Here is a 7,388-nt window from a genome sequence, read left to right as displayed (position 1 = left end):
GAAGAAGTTGGTGAGAGAGAGAAGCAGATGAAGTGTTAAAAGAGGAGAAAGAGACAGAGGGAGAAAGAGAGAGACAGAGGGAGGAGAGGGCAGGAGACTACCTCCCATGGCTCATTCCTTTGTCTTGTCCTTGTTCGCCTCGTCGGGTCCACACTGCCGCAGATGAAAATAACATCATAACATTGTCGCAACGGACATCTTTTTAAAATTATTAACCACCCCCCCATAAAGTGAGTAAATTTCCACACAGTATTCTGGATAATTGTTGTAAAGTTAAGGTCTTCATCTGCCTCATCCGGGCCTGCACACATAATACCCTTGTACCCATGAATAAATTGAATTTGTATTACCATTACCAATTTACCATGGAAACAGATGCAGGGGGTTGAAAGCCAACGGTAAATAGGATAAGAGTCTATACAGTATCCTAATATGATTGAGGGTGCTTAGATGCACAGAGTTCTCTGGATTTTAATTTTTTTTTGTATTTTATTTTTTTATTATTTTTTAAACAAACATATAAACAAACATGACAACACACGATAAGATATACAAGCATTAATTGTCAGGGCACATCCAATGAGATCACCTTTTAGTTAGTTGTCTTATATAAGATATACCCATAATACCTGTTATCTAAAAAAAAAAACCTACACACATATGCTCAGCTCGAACCCCCCCCTCCCGGACCCCACCTTGAGAAGTACCTCCACTATCCCTCGCACCTAACCAGACACTACCATTATAAGCTAGCTTTTATTCTCTCCACCACTTCTAACCACATTGACATTTTGGATTCATTGAGACCCAGAATTCTTGCTGTAGATATTTCATGGTAAATTACATCGAGATATGTAAGAAACCAAACTTTACGGCACATTTTTTCCGGTTGAAACCAGCGTGATGCGATCAGCTTTTTGGCTACTGTGATACCCGATAAAACCAATCTCTTTAGCTGTGGATTCACTGCAAACTCAAAAACATCATTCAATAGTAATACCGAGGGGTGTACAGGTATATTCCAAGATACGAGTTTTGATATTTGTTGGGTCACATCTTTCCAGAATGCCTTAACTGGTGAGCAGTCCCAATACATGTGCATAAATGTCCCTTCGTCCCCATTTGTACATTGGGTGCATTTGGAATCTTGTTTAAGCCCCATTCGGCACAGTCTTATAGGAGTCAAGTATGTCCTGTGAATATAGTTAAGATTGATTTGTTGATGATCCGGGTTCCTTGATGTAAGTCGGACATTTGCCCAGGCTCCTTGCCAATCAAAGTCATTTTCCAGGTCTGGTATATCCCTCCTCCAGACAGAGTCAAGTTGGAGGGTTTCATACGAGGACGTTAGTAATTGATGATAAAATTCTGAAACAAAACCTCTCGATGTCTCTCTTGCGTAGAAGAATTTGTGGTATCTGTGGTGTTCAATTGGTCTGTCTAATGGAACACCGTGAGACTTCAAACATAGCTCTAACTGTTTGTGAAAAAGCCATGTGGACTTGGTGAGATAAAATTTTTTGCGTATTTCTTTATCACTACAAAAACCCTGTTTGTTAAAAACATCCCCTAATGAGTGTATGCCTTGCTCTTCCCATATAGGGAATCTTATAGGTCGTTTTCCAATTAAGAGAGCATTGTTATTGAATAAGGGAGTATGATTGTGCCATTTTTGTGGGTTAGGATATTTTTTTGTGTGATTCACGCCATATCCGGATCGCATGAGTAATTATGGGGCCAAATTTTCGTTCACAGTGCTTGATTGGTAGTTTAGTGTATGCTTTGTCCTTCAGTCTATGTGGGGCTACTATGTTTTCTTCTATTTTTCTCCAGGATGCTAATGCTTGGGAGTCAAACCATGTTGTCAATGGACTTAATGAGTACGCCTTAAAATATAGGAAAAAATCTGGAAATGCCATGCCACCATCTGCTTTATTTCTCTGTGCGGTGGATCTTTTTATACGTGGTGGTTTGTTATTCCAAATAAATTTGTATGTGGAGGAGTGTAATCTTTTCCAGTAACCCTCTGGAGGGGGTAACGGTAGCATTGAACAGAAGAAGTTGATTTTAGGTAGTACATCCATCTTAACTATTGATATCCGTGCTTGTACTGTGTTTTTAAGTTTTGCCCATCTATCAAGGTCGTCTTTGATTTTGTTTTGGATTTTTGTGTAGTTGTGCTTCACCGTTTGTCTTATGGTAGACATAGATAAATTAGCGGACAACATATACCATAATATCAGTCACTCCTCTATTGGTACGAGAACTCGGGGTGTAGCAATAGTCGTTAAACGTAAGTTGAATATTGTACTAAAGGGAGTATGGTCTGATGTAGAAGGTCGGATAACTATAGCTAAGATTGAACATAAGAACAGGAAAATAGCGTTGATAGCGGTATACGCCCCAAATTTGTACGAAGAAGATTTCTTCACTACACTAACCAATGCAATGTTAGACATTCCCGATTACTCATTTATAATAGGAGCGGATTTTAATGCCATCTGGAACCCAAGGATGGACAAATCTTACCTCGCCTTTTCCAGCGAACAAAAGAATTCATCGAAGGCATTAAAGGATTGGTCAAAGATTACAGGTGTAAATTACTTATGGCGGTTACTTAATCCCAGGACCCGAAAGTACTCTTGTCGATCTGCGAGACATAATACACTATCCAGAATAGATTATGTCTTTGCATCACAGAGACTATTTGATAATTATGAAGTGGAAATGATACCCAACGCACTATCAGATCACTGTTATTTACTCCTTAAAGGTACATTTGGTATACTATCCTCCCGAGCCCCAAGATGGCGATTTAACTCGTTGCTGCTTAATAACAAGGAATTCATTACACAACTCAAAGAAGCTCTTATAGTATTCCAACGGGAGAATGCAAACTCGGTGCAAGACCCCAGAATAATATGGATGTCGGTAAAGGGAATGATCAAAGACTTCACGGATAGCTTTTCCTCCAAAATGCGCAAGAATCAAAGCACAAAACTGGATGAGCTGGAAACGCTTTACTCAACGTTATTTAATTCTCTGAAATACAACAACTCAACTCGACTAGAAAATCAAGTTAACGTACAAAAAATAGAGATCAATGCCATATACAGACAACAATCGGAAATACAAATACGCAGCACAAGACAACAGCAGTACTCCCATGGTTCCAAACCCAGCCACCTATTAGCCATGCGATTAAGAATTAATGCAACATTTGCAGATATAACTACCATTAGAGCACAACAAGTACTTGTAACAGATCCTGTAAAAATAAACGATACATTCAAAGTATTCTACTCCGACTTATATAAATCAGAAATGACCTTCGATCAAACAAAATGGACACATTTCTTAATCAAATTATTCTCCCTAAACTTTCAGAGGATGACGCTAAACAGTTAGAAACACCGATCACACTAGAGGAACTCAAGAAGGCCATAACCGCAATGAAAAGTGGTAAGGCTCCTGGAAGAGACGGTTTCCCATCAGAAATGTACCTTTCTTGTTGGGACATTATTGGCCCCTTATTACTAAATATGATCTTATACTCAGTCAAGGAGGGGAACTTCCATAAAAATGACAATATTGCACTCATAACAGTCCTCCTTAAAAAAGACAAAGACCCCAACGAGTGCGGTAGTTATAGACCTTTAAGCCTCCTCGGAACAGATATCAAACTGTACTCTAAGGTATTAGCCATCAGATTACAAAAGCATATGACGTCTTTAGTTCACCCGGACCAAACTGGCTTCATAGGAGGCCGCCTGATCACTGAGAACATAAGACGTATACTGCACGTACTTGATGCCGACAAGGAGGACACCATACCTAAGGCGATGCTGTCCCTGGATGCTATGAAGTCCTTTGACAGGCTGGAATGGTCGTATCTGTGGGCAGTGCTAGAAAGGATGGGGTTAGGAAAAGGATTCATCGATATGATTAAAGTATTATACAAAGACCCATCGGCCATGATTACAACAGGCACAATCATCTCCGAAATATTTCCGGTATCACGCTCTGCCAGACAGGGTTGTCCTCTTAGTCCCGGACTGTTCAATCTATCATTAGAGCCTTTAGCACAATATATAAGACAATCCCAATCCATAGAACCTATCGTAATCAAGGGCACACAACAAAAAATGTGTTTATATGCGGACGATGTAATATTGTTCATGGAAAACCCCAACACCACATTGCCTCATCTGCTCAAGTTGATTGAGGACTTTGGTGATTTATCGGGATTTAAGATAAATTGGCCGAAGTCGGCTTTCCTTCCACTTAACACCCCTGCAAAAAAAAAATACAACCCTCCCAGGACAGATACCGATGGTAAAACATTTCAGATGCTTGGGAGTGGAAATATTCCCTCTCTGGATTATTATTATGGATAATATGTTTCTTCATATCCACCTCACGAACACCCCTCTTACATTGATATCACCCCCCAATGCAGATATCATTGAGTGTGTTTACAGAAAACGCACATAATTATGGACAATAGCTCATATCCTGGTTACAGTGTTTTGGGGGGATAATCAGTTTATATGCATCTTCGTAATCCTGCTCATAAACCCTCCTGTTTACATGTATGAACAGCCGTATTCCCATTGTAACCATAGCAACTGAGCTGTAGAGAATGCAGCACCCCAGCTGGAGATGGGATGAGGTGTGTAGTACATACGGGCCATGTCTGAAACCCCCCCACAGTACTCACCTTTCAGTACGGAGGTTCAGTATTCCTAAAGGAACACGGCAACATTTTGGGAAATTAGCTTACCGTCCTCCCCAGAGAGAGACACGAAGATAGATACCAGTTTCATCTCTGTGCGCTCAGTAGAAAGCTAACCGGCTGCAAGCTAGTCTAGCATAGCACAATGAATGGAAGCAAACAGTACTGGTTAGCCTAGCTCGGGAGAGAGTGTTAACCGGTACTGTCGGCTTCCATTCATTGTGCTAAGCTAGGCTAACGTGCAGCCAGATAGCTTTCAACTGAACGAGAGGAAACTGGTATCTATCTTCTCTCTCTCTAGAGCGAATACTGTATACAGTATGATTCCCATAATGTTGTGTTCCTTTAACTTTCTGATGGTTGACTTAAAATGGCCAAATGTCTACGGTCTTCTGGGTTTTATAGTGTATGCATAGCATGGTTACTTTCAGGAAGTGGATTTATACTTTATACATAAAAAGTACAATAAAAGGCTTCACTGACTCACTCTGCAACCTAATGAATAATGGAAGTGGACAATTCAAACGCCCATGCTGACAATGCACTTTAGGCTACGTTCACACTGCTAGCCTTAATGCTCAATTCTGATTTATTGTTCTGATCTGATTTATTTAGTTTGGCTGTTCACATTATGAACAAATTGTGACAAATGTCAATCTTGAGTGACCTAAACGTCACATGAAAGTTGCATAACTGTTCAGACTGAGGTCGCATTGTAAAAGATCAGACCTGTATCTGATTTAGGACCACATATGAAAGCCCTTTCCATGAAAAGGTTATTTTGAACGGCTCTTTGGAAGGAACGACAAGGGAACCAAGGGACTCACTCTTTAACTCGCTATCGTTTCTAGACCTTGTAATGTGCCTTTTGTAAGGAAACTGGAAATGTTAATTAAATATGAATGAACATCTGGCTTTAACACATCCTGCGCCAAAAACGTTGTACAACGTGATTCAAGTTCATGCTAATTCTGCCATTCCACGGCGTACAACGTTATTGAGATAATATTTGATTTTTTCGCCATGGTATTCAGAATGCCCTCACGGAGCCTGGTCTGATACAGTGGGAGCCTGCACAACTCTGCAACGCTTCAATACTGCCGCCTGGTGGATGATCGGCGAGTTGCAACCGGAAATGGATCTCTGGAGATCTCCGTGCATCTGGCAAATGCGTCCGCCACTCACATATTGTTGCGGGACTGTAGACACACGTCCGTGTGTAGCGATCGCTGCCATAACGCAATAATCGATATGATTTGGGCGTTTATTATGATTATACAAACCGGAAATGGATCTAGGAGATCACCGTCAAATAAGTGGGATCTTTTTCCTCCAGTCTCATCGGCGAACAGTAAGAGGACGCTGACGTCATTTGCAGCGTGAGTGTTTATTATTATGCATGCAAACTGCTCTGATCAATATATCACCCATACTACATAAAGCATTTACTGATGATCACGGAATTATAAACGACCCCCCCCCCCCCGTTCATCCGCGCATGATCAGTCATAACGTTTAATTAGGATCATGTACAGTTGACATTTTTTATATAGTGTGTATTGCCAACAAACGGCAGTTGATAATCTATATATGCGTTTATGCCTATAACTAGCGTTCTAGGAATTACTGCAGAAAACTATTAAAACATATTTATATTCTAGGCGGTATTTTCGTATGAATCTATGAATGAAAAAGTAAAACGTTCCTACATCCTCAACGATAGATAATCGATGTTGAATGGGCCATAGTAATGTCAATTTAGCAATACAATTTAAAAAGTTATAGCCCTGCAAAGAAGGTAAACATCTCCATAGGCTTAGACTGGTGGCAGTGATCATACAGTAGAAGCCCTTAGAAATCCAGCTTTTACTGCTACTCTACCATTACTCCACCACTCCACTTTGTGACTCCTATTGTTCTGGATTTCACACCTCCACTGCCTGCCACAGGCTGGAAAGATTTTCATCTTACATTTTTATTCGTCCCAAATGTCCCAGCCCCATCCAATTTCTTAGCTTTTTTCACTGTTTATTTATCATGCATTGCAACACTAATATATGGTACAGTAGCCCAAGTCAGACTGCCCATATACAAATTATCTTGGGGGTCTGAGGGCAGTAGCCCCCGGTCCCCTCCCTGGGGAAGCACCTAAGTTAAGTACCCTCACTTTGTTTACTGCAGAAAATTAACTTAAGCACTTAAATTAAGTACCCTTGCTTTGTTTACTGCACTAAATTAACACCTAGTGCTAGTTCTAAACGGACATCGAAGTGACATTGTAGTGGCAGAAGGGACCCGATTCTGAAAAGATTCATCTGTACATTGATGGATATAAGCGTGGCAGTTAATGTGTCAATAGGGTACTGTAGATTACAAACCCTGCCACTGGCTCTGTGCTGGTTTCTGTGCTGATAAAAAAAATTATATAAATAGTGAGTCGTTCAAAAAAGACATTTGGAGAGGCCAGGAGTTCTACAGCTGCAGGTAGGTCTATAACATTTGTATGTAGAGTAGTAAAAAAAAATATATATATATATATATATATATATATATATATATATATATATATATATATATATATATATATATATATATATATATATATATATATATATATATATATATATATATATATATATATATATTTAGAAAA

This window comes from Notolepis coatsorum (assembly GCF_963971535.1).
Source record: "Notolepis coatsorum genome assembly, chromosome: 7".
Classification (NCBI taxonomy): domain Eukaryota; kingdom Metazoa; phylum Chordata; class Actinopteri; order Aulopiformes; family Paralepididae; genus Notolepis; species Notolepis coatsorum.
Note: the sequence above shows the minus strand (reverse complement) of the source record.